The sequence below is a fragment of the Perissodus microlepis genome, chromosome 10, assembly GCF_051167445.1.
Source record: "Perissodus microlepis isolate ML-2025 ecotype Zambia chromosome 10, ASM5116744v1, whole genome shotgun sequence".
NCBI classification, from domain to species: Eukaryota; Metazoa; Chordata; class Actinopteri; order Cichliformes; family Cichlidae; genus Perissodus; species Perissodus microlepis.
This window is the reverse complement of record NC_140470.1, coordinates 29,042,001-29,052,094: the sequence shown is the minus strand read 5'-3', so window position 1 is coordinate 29,052,094 and position 10,094 is coordinate 29,042,001.

Genomic DNA, 10,094 nt, shown 5'->3' with positions numbered 1-10,094 from the left:
AGAACATTTGTGTGTAACCAAACTAATATCCCAAACTTCCATTATGATTTTTGTTATACTGTTTAAATGAAGAATCTTCTTTTTAATGATTGGAGTGACCAGTAGGGAAGTTAGAGTGGGCACAAAAACACTGTCCCGTGAGAGGGGTTGCACCCAGAAAACCATCTGTTTCTGCGCTTTTGTGACATGTGCACTTTGGTTAAAGTGGAAGAGATTGAGATTTGGTTAAATGTAAGTAAACAAATTAGTCTCAATACAATGGAGATTTTATGTTTTAAAATAAACAACATTTCACTACCTTAAGATAGCTAAACAAGTAAAAACTATGTTGTGTTGATGATATTTTTGCTATTTTCTTTATATAAAAGTCATTATTCTTCTTTCAGAATATATTTACTTGCTTGTTGGGAACAGAATTTCTATCATAAAAACCTTACAAATATGCACACACACACAGATCGCATCAGGCCTTTGGGGTTTTGCCTGCCAGTAAATAAAACACTACTTGGCTGTCATCCATTCAATGGAGCATCGTTTTACTGTTACACTATGGTGTCTAATGCTCCTGTTGACACGTTAAGGATGTCGTGACAGGGTGAAGTTACACTTGTCTGACACGGTGGAACCCAACTCATCAGGATACCGGTAGGAAGGCTTTGTATGAACAAGTACCGCAGACCTGTTTACAGATAAAGGTGAAGACAAGAGATCTCCCAACTAAACAGGCTTTCAAGTTTTTGATGATCTCTAGTTATACACATATTATATAATATGCATATATTATATTATACAATCACATTAGTTGTTCTAGAAGGTCGCCAGAACTACACACTTTTAAGTTGAATTGTAAAATAATTATAGTGGCTTAAGAGGGATAAAGGAGGAGTCAGTGTAATGTAGAAAATAAAAAACTTGGAAGTGCAAAAGAATCGCGTTTATTCTCAGAGTGAGTCACTCCCATTAAAGTGTCCAACATAACCCAAAATTGTGATGGTTAGCACTGTTATCCCACTTTACGATGAGATAACCTACTAGCTGTGTGAGGCCTGTCTGCACAGAGTTTGCATGTGCATGCATCTTAGATTAAGTGCTGATTCTAAATTGCCATGATTGTGAAGAATTTGGACCCAAAATGCAGATTTCAGACAGGATTAAATTTAAAAAAGCAAAACTTTATTTACACAAGGCTGCAAGTCCAGGTGGTGCAAGGACCAAGGAAACATATGAGGGGACCACTCAGGCAAGCTGGGCAAACAGTACAACATGACAATGAAAACCGAGGGCTTGTTCCCTGATTACGTTGTGTTACAGGCATGACCCTTTAAGGGTGAAGCCTGATGGGAAATGTATTCCGGGTGGTGAAGGGACATCTGTGGGACTGCCCCGTTGTTGTGGGTGTGTGTGGAGCGAGGGAGAGAGAAAAAAGGGGGAAAATCACGAGTAGCCAAGGAAGAGACAGAAAGAAAAGTATTAAAAGGAATATAATAACTCCCACGACAGCCAGAGTTGTGTCAGCGATGCTCATTGTGAGTAAACTGTTACAGCCCACTGTACACGGTGTTCGCGCCTTGGAAGAAAATATGGAGGAAAAGTTCCGGTGAAGCAGTTTTCCTACGCCTCCTTCTGTCTTTTTACTAGCGGAGTTGACCCATACAGTAAGCTAGTGGGGAAAACAAGGCACAGGTGAACAGAATCAACTAACAAGCAAGAGGCGAAGCAAAACTGGACATAATGCACATGAGATGAGAGACTATCAAAATAAAACAGGACACAAACTTAACTAAACCTAGCTGAATACAAACTTGCCAGAATGTAAAAGTTGTTTTCTCCAACCCCTGAGGCTGATGACTATATTTTTTTATCACTGTAGTGGCAATGTGGGGTCTACCACCAAGGCTGTTACCTGTGTCAGATGTTACCACATGCAGTTCATCAGCCAATTTCTTACATTTCTGATGCAACAGGATGCCCATTTCATTTCCTCAAGTTTTTGCCTTGTATGGTCATGAAAGGCAGAAAGGAATTTTTATGGGATTGTTTGAGTAAAGTTGAGTAAAGTAAACAAGAGTACATTAGAAGGGGACAAAATGAGATGATGTGATTTTTATAGTTAAGGAAATTACTTTTTCTCAGAGATAATCTGTCAGTTTTATCTTTACAACACAACATAACTTTTTTAGGTTAAAAAAAACGCCCAGATGATTTCCCGAATTGCATAAATATGTGGGAGGAACCTCCATGAAGGTGGTATTGTAGTCCTGGCAGTAACGACAAAAGTTTACATTTCTTACCCTTTCTCTGTAGACCACATTGAAAGTAAAACCACCAAATACAAAATGTGTCCAGACCATAGTGCAGTTGCAGTTGTAACTCATACACATTTTAATGGAAACATCATAATTATTTTTATTTATTTTCTAACAAGCCCTTATGACACAGCAAGGTAACCTGTTGTTCAATGAAAACCTTGCTGCTAGCAGACTGCAAACAGGTTTCCTTTCCAACATTAACTGCCAAACAAATTAATATTATATAAACTGCAATGCCCACATAATTAGGCTTGGGATAACCAACTACCCGAGCCAGCAAAGAAACACATTAACAAAAAATGTGCTTTGAATTTGGGGGCGGGAAAAATAAGGCTGTCATCTTCTCCATTAAGCAGCGGCTTCTTTTTTGTAGAAAAGAAAGAAAAATCGTTGTGGCCGTGCATTGGCTACAGGGGAATGAACAATATAACGGTAAAGAACAAGTACCCACTCCCACTAATCACCTCAGCTTTTGAGCCTCTTCACGGTGCCACCATCTTCACTAAATTAGATCTGCGTAATGCCTGTGTAGTGAGAATAAGGCAAGGTGACGAGTGGAAGACCACGTTCAACACTCCTTTAGGTCATTATGAGTACTTGGTGATGCCTTTCGTCACTAATGCGCGAGCCATCTTTCATACACTTGTAAACAATGTTTAAAGAGACTTTTTGAACCTCTTTTGGCGCATGCTCAATCATCCAGGTAAGGAAATCCCAAAAAGCTGATTCTGTTCATCTGGAGCTAGTGTTTTCATCACTCATCCAAGTGACTTCTTCCATCTCAGCTGACTACAGGTTTCCCCATGAGCATTGATCTACAACCACTGATCAAAGATGAGTACCATTCGCAGAGAGTTGGGGAATGGCTGCAATCACAGCATTGTAAGATGGTGAAAGATGTACCCTAAGGCCCCATCCTTGATTCATAGATGGTGTTTCCTTTTTCCTTGCCCCCTAATTTTTGGGCCAATTTTTGGTGAAGCGTGTTTTGGGGTTTAAAAGCCACAGAGACACGTTGTTTAGAGAAAATGGTTTCGCTTAGGAGAGTTGTCCTTCTCTCCTGGATCAGCTGGAGCTTTCTTTAGGCGCCTTCCCAGCTTTGACAAATGTTCAGCTGGGATAACCACATATACTCAGGGCCTTTTTGACATGAGGTTCTTGTGTTTCCCTGGCCACTGTGTCTGTGGGGATGGTGTTCGCTCTATGTTGTAACGTCCTGATGACATCTGGTTTGTGCTCCGTTGGATGATGAGAATCAAACTTTAAGTACTGATCCATATGCATATGGTTTACAGTGAACATAAACAACTTTTAAATGTCCTCCATTACTGATGGAAATTTCACAGTCTAAGAAGTCTAACCTGCCGCTTCATATCCTGCCTGGTGAACTTAATGTGTTGGTCCTACGAGTTATGTGATCCGTGAATTGTGCTACATCCTGAGATTTAATTTCCTCCCAGATGTCATCCACATACCTGAACCCATGACTTGGCGGTGTTCCAAGGTAGGATAATAGAGCTCTCTTTTCCACTTCTTCCATGTACAAGTAGGCCACAGTGGGTGAAACTGGGGAACCCATAGCACACCCCTCTTTCTGCCTGTTGTAGTGACCTGTGTATGTAAAATATGAACTACCTCCACTGCTTCAGTGACTGGAACAAAAGTGAAGAGAGATATAACATCATAACATCAAAGTGTGGTGTCTCTATACACCACATCCAGATGTGGAGACATCACATCCAGAAAGCAACTCTTCTTCTTAAAAACAGCACCCCCCTTAGGTGGTGCAAGTTCAGTACCACAAAAACGTAGGGAAGTTATTCAGGTGTTTTATATCATGAAATTAGATGCACCTGGATAATCCCTACCATGTCAACAAATTGCACCTCTGTGTTTACTTATTCCATATTTTAGTTTCCTGAAAGATTTATTCATCTACAGAATGTCACATGGCCTACTTATCATGTATATAGCGTGCGTAGGTGCTCCTATAATCACACTGTCAACTGATTTTTTTTTTCCTCCTGTGCGTGGGTGATAAAAGTACGCAGTTTTACTTGTATTTGCCTGTATTGTGACATTAGGCACAGTTCCAACACAAGCAAGTTCCATTTGAAAGAGGACTCAAGAGTCAAGGCCATCAAGTGACTTTTTAAAGACAAAGTCTGCATGAATCTTTCCTGTGTTTATATAAAAACAAAAATAGGTAATAATAATAATTGGATGTAATTTCATTATATGCCAGGTTTTGAAAAACGCTGGTCTCACTCATGGATGTGAAAAAAAAAAGTGGTGACACCTGTAACTGAGAAGTTTTTTTATTGTTTTCCTAACTACTCGATAATAAGTCAGAATGAGAATTATTTTTATCCTGTTTTTATCCATTCATCTGTTCCAGACACTGGATCATCTTTGGGGGGAAAATCCACAATTTGCTTATCCAGTAAACAACAACTAAATAATTAACATACTGTATATCTCAGAGTATTTGTACACAGTGTGGGGCTCTAGCAGGCAGAAGACTTTAATTCAGCGTGCTCTTATTTGCAGAGATTGGGTGTCTCATAAAGAACCCGGGGGCAGCAGTGAGGATGTAGCTCAGCGGGAGCAAAGCTGGAGACAAAAGAAGCATGTTTTTCAGGGTTGTAATCCTTACAGCTCTTTGCAAGGGTTTTATACTTTTTACACACCAACAATGAAGAGGGAATAATAGCTCAGTCTACTCCTTTCTACTAGTTCTCCTGCTAGGTGAGATTTTTCACCTTTCCCCCTTTGGTTTCCCCCATTTCAGGGAGGTGGAGGGGTAACTTGATATGGTGGGAGCTTTCTGTCTTCAGGGGTTAAAATAACATCCAACCACCTGCTGCTCACCGGAAATAGTGGATCAGACGATTTATCAAACACAAAAATTTCCTTGAACCTAAGGTGAGAAGGGACGATTTTTTTTTTCCTGGTTGAGGTTTTACTTTTTGGATCTGAATCAGTTGATTTTTCTGCAAATCTATACCTGTATCTGTACCTGTGTCATACAAGATGATGAATGGTGTTGGCTGCCATAGCAACAGTACAGGAAACAACTAACACACCACTCATTGTGTACTCTCTCTCACAAAGCACGCCCTCTGCGTGATGTCACGCATGCAGTAAGATATGAAGGAATTCCAGGACTTCCTGATGCCCAAATATGGTCACACATCCTTCAGAGTTATCAGCGACTTAAGTGTTGTGTAACACCTTTTCCCGCTCACTGTTTGAAACACTTAGTGAGAGGCGTTCATTGTCTTGTGATAATAAACTGATATACTCTGTGGGACACCTGAGTGGCTTTCAAAGCTGTCTTCTTCACTTTTCTTTTTAAAGATTGTTTTTAATTCATTCTGGAAACGTTCAACTCACATTTATTTACATAGCACCAGTTCACAACAACGGTTGCCTTAAGGCCCTTTATATTGTAAGGTTACGATGCTACAATATTAGAAAGACATCAAAGTTTTGCATTAAAGTTATGATTTATTAATATTTTATCTAAAATTGGGGGCATACCCCCTCTTCAGTGCTTTTTAACATTATGAAACTGCATGAAGCTCATTTTCTAGAAAAAAATATGAATAATATTTATTAATTTATATACATATATATATAAATGTGCTTATATATTTATATATAAGCACATTTATATATCGGTGACATACACTAGTTCCAGCACTAGATGGTTATAAACTACTCAAGTTCCTGATCTGATAAGACATGAGCTGGAAAATGAATGAAACAGCCCAGTGATAACAACCTGTTCAGCGTGTACCCTTCTTCTTCCCATATGACAGCTGGGAGAACCACTTATCCAGCTCTAAATCATAGCCCAGCTTAATTATTTAAAAACAAGGTGTCCTTGTCTGCTTTAAACTACTAAAAATGCAAATGTCTCATTTTTATTAAGGAAATAGTGCAAAAAAAACAAGAAACAACTGCATTTGGCTTTTCATGCACGTTTGCTCTTCTGTTATGTATGTACTACGACAGACGATTTGGAAATCTGAATGGTTACTGATTGAAGTGGATTTGAATTGTTGAAAATTCTCCATATTACAGGAATGATTTGTACTTGACAGCTTTTATGTTGCGTTGTTAAACCATAAACTGTGTCCAGTTATAGATTTCATGGCATTCTTCCCTTCAGTTGCCGAAGAGAGAATTGCTACTTATTGTAATTTTGTAATTTCTCCATGCTGACTAATGTGCTGGTGCAATTTTGTGTGGTTTAGAGGGTAGACTTACAGGAGACAGAGTCATGGTTATAAATTGTCTGAGTCTTTGCTTTCAACATACAATCAATAAAATTGTTCCACCAGCGATTGGTGAATTGCTCTGTCTGAACTGATAAGAACTCTTAAAATGACGCATCATTTTAAGAGCTTTGTCGTAACAGCAACAGGAAATCAGGTATAATTAGCAAGTCCGTTACCTTTCCCTGGAATTAGAGTAATAGGACATTCCTGTAACATGCACGGTTTCTTCTGATGGTGGTGATTGACACACTGGGTGACAGCTTTAGAAAAACAGGTCTTTCACTCCCAAACTATCATTTTCAGTGTTCAGGATCAGAGTCCTTTAATCTAAGCCGAGATATATTGCTAACCCTCCACTGTGTAAGTGAAACATGAACCGAGAAACCCATCAGTATGCATCAGAAGGTTAACTTTTTACCTCGGTAAAAGAAGACCATTATGTCAAAATGCCAAAAGACATGACACATACTGTGTGATAACAATGAGAATGAGGAATGTTGCAGTGTTTTGAGGGCTCAAGAATATCGTGTTTTGATCTCTGGAATCGAAATCTATCCTTGTGAGCACGCAGTAAGCTCAATGATTTCTTTGTTTGCCAAAAAGCAAAGACGTTGGTTTGATGTCATCATAAAATAATATGCATCAGATTGTGAAACTGTCAAAACACTACACCATGCAATAGCAATCCATTATTTTTCCAACTTCCTCATGAAAATGGACCGCGCTCTTAAACTCGAAACATAGTTTTTATGGTGTTAATATTTAATCTCTGCAACTGTTTACCTTTATTGGATTCTCTTGATCTGCTCTTTATTAATTCACCTGGCCAGCACACAAAGAGGCTGAATACTGTGCTGTTTGTTTTTACTGACTGTGGAAATCTTGTGTATCAATGCTCTCTGTATGCTGTTGTTAAGTGGCCATCACCACTTATCCACAGACCCCTCGGGGTCCCAACGGTTATTTTTTTATCTATAAATCTCTCTAAGGGCTGGTCCATTTCTATCTGTGTGTCTGTGTATGTGTAAACCATAGCCAGTATAGCCTATGTAAGTATCATACAAATGTTTGTCCCCAGCACCAGAACTGAATTAGGAAAAAAGGCTTTTAAATACGCTGCCTCCGTTTCCTGGAATAGTCGACAGAAGGAGCTGAAACTGTCAGAACTGGTTAGGATGGGGAATTCAAGTCCGTTTTAAATGTTGCTCTTGTAATGATCTGTTTTTGCGCATGATTTCCACGTTTGTCTTCACTTGTTTGTACTGATTTGTTATATTATTATGTATTGTATTTGTTGTAATGTCTGCTGGCCTCTCGTCCAGGCCTCTCTTGAAAAAGAGATTTTAATCTCGATGAGACTTTAACCTGGATAAATTATGGCTATGTTGAATCCCTATTCCAACTGCTGTTTTTGAAGATTCAGTATTTTGCTGAATTTAGAGTATAAGTCCTCAAAAAACCTTTGAAATATATGCATATACTCTGTATGTGTTTGATGAATGAGGTGGCTAGTGACCGTTCTTCAACTTTTGTTTATGTTGTAATGTACACAGCAAAATCTCCAGTGTTAAATTAACACTAGAGAGTGTCTATATGGGTCCACACCTCTGAGTGTTAAATACAACACTGTTGAGTGTTAAATTAACACTTTTGACAGTGTTATATGTTTAAAAGTAACCTAGTCAGTTTTGAAGATTAACAATGGCTAACACTGAGCAGTGCTGATTTTCTAACACTGGAAAATAACTCAAAATGTTAGAAATATTCCAGTGTTAGAAAATCAGCACTGCTCAGTGTTAGCCATTGTTAATCTTCAAAACTGACTAGGTTACTTTTAAACATATAACACTGTCAAAAGTGTTAATTTAACACTCAACAGTGTTGTATTTAACACTCAGAGGTGTGGACCCATATAGACACTCTCTAGTGTTAATTTAACACTGGAGATTTTGCTGTGTAGACTGTAGAGACTACAATAATACAGAGAAAACACCAAAAATCAAACAACCCCCTTTGAAGAAAGTAGGAAGGAAAACTCCCTTTTAACAGGAAGAACCTCCGACAGAACCAGGTTCGTGGAGGGATAACCATCTGCTATGACCGGTTGGAGGTGACAAAAAACACTGTAGAAGACAGCCAGAGATTTATCATTACTATTGAGTTATTATTGCTATATTTATTATTCAAGACACTATTTTCTAATCACAGTTTAAACTTTGTTCAGTTGTTATTAGAAAAAGTCTGCCTCCTTTTTTTTACCAGCTTTCCATGTTGCCTCATTTAGTCTCTCAACTCCTCGAAGTTGACAAAGTCTCACCTCTGTACGTACTACTGATAACTGACGTAATACAGCGTAGCAGCTCTGAGTTTGCTCAGATCAATTCTTAAGCTCTTAACCTGAAGAAAGATAAATATGCTTCTTTTGGATGATTCATTCCCAGGAACAATCAGAGGCTGTTCAGGTTCCACCCTTGGTCAACAAGAGGCCTGTGTGTCCAAACAGCCAATCTGAGTCTTTGTTTTATTTACCTACCATTCACTGTATGTATCACACGGCTAAAATGGAAAGAAACATTCATTTGATTACAGTAATCTCATTATTCTCGTTATGATTCATTACACTTCTCTTTCTTTTGCTATTATTACGCAGTAAATATCTTTCCACCCATGAAAAAACAAGCAAACTACACAAACTTTACTCACTACAAATATACTTTCTGCTAGGTCAGCCCATTACCCTTGTGTGTATCAGATGTAATGCCTAAACAGGAACCAGTGAGTCTTTCGTGTAATGAGGCAGAGAGATACTGTGGTAGATGGAAACTAAAGCTGTGCAAAGTAGCCGGTATCTGTATTTGTATCTGTTGAGGGGGGGAAAGTATTTGTATTTGTATTCAAGTAAAATTCAAAAAAGGCTTAAAAATCCATTTTTTTGTGTGACATTTCTAATTAATGTTATAGTGTAAGTATTCTTTCATTAAATCCATTATAGTAATTATGGATATTCAGTATTAGTTGATGTTTTTCCATAAATCCAGCAATGAACATGTAACAAAGAACATCATTGAAAAGAAAATAACATAACAGCCATTGCCTCATCCATGGTTAAACCAACAACTGATAAAATACCATTGTGAACATTATGAACTCCACCACCACCCTACCTTCTTGGAGGATGCTGAACAGACAGCGGAACTGACTTGCAGGGGCAGAACATGGTTGTGATGATGAATTGGTGCTGATGGGGGGAGTTGGCAGACAGTACCAGGAGAGGAAGCTTGAAGTGCATGTGATTATGCATAGCAGATGTCAACAGATGTTTGATATCTCTGCCTCTGCTGATTTGACTTTTGCACACATTACATATCACTTTGGTTTCATCTGCAGAACTGTAAAATGCTTGCACAAAGAACTTGAGCAAGTTTTTTGGCTGGTGGAGGACCAAGGGGTGGCTCAGCAGCAGCCACACTCTTTTCTATGTGGTTGCCTAAATCCATGT